Raw genomic sequence first — 741 nt, 5'->3', positions numbered from 1 at the left:
CAAAAAGGGAAGGAAAGTCTGTTGCTTGTATTTTTCTTAGCTATCTTTTTTTCCTTCCTGGTGTTCCAAGGTTCCTTTTTTAATCATTTCATTTCTGCTTCATAATATTCACAATTCTTTTTGTAGGGTGAGCTAAGGACAAATTCTCTTAGCTTTGTTTCATATGAGATATGTGATTTCTCTTTCTTTGCTGAAAAATATGTCCACTGGACATAAGATTCTGAGTTGACAATTCTGTTAGTACTAGAAAAATAGTATGTCACTTTCTTTTGGCCTTCATAACTTCAGGTAAAAATATGCTACCACTGAAACTGGCATTCTTGGAGCCAGGCATAGTGACACATACCTGTAATCTCAGCATGTGGGAAGCTGAAGCAGGAGGATCATGAATTTAAGTCTAATCTAGGCTTCTCCTTCTCTTTCTCCGCCTCCTCTTCCTTCTTCTCTATCTCTGTCTGTCTGTCTCTCTCTGAAGCAGTAGCTTTGTAGGTCATACTAACATCATTGTGGCAAAACTGGAGGACCTATATGACCTTGTCGCCAATGCTGCGTAGAAGTTCAGCTCTGGCCTTACTCCACTAGCAAGTTCCAGGAAAACTAGGGCTCCAACTCCTCATACCTTATCACCTCTTGCTATGGTGTGTGTGACCTCCTGTTATTGGTTAGCTTCTAAAAACTGGCTCACCAACTAAGCATCACCAGGTTTTCTGCTGCTCACCTCGCCTTCTGGAGTTGGATTCT

The sequence above is a fragment of the Octodon degus genome, unplaced genomic scaffold (assembly GCF_000260255.1).
Source record: "Octodon degus isolate 3935 unplaced genomic scaffold, OctDeg1.0 scaffold00162, whole genome shotgun sequence".
Taxonomy (NCBI): Eukaryota; Metazoa; Chordata; class Mammalia; order Rodentia; family Octodontidae; genus Octodon; species Octodon degus.
This window is presented reverse-complemented; position numbering follows the sequence as displayed.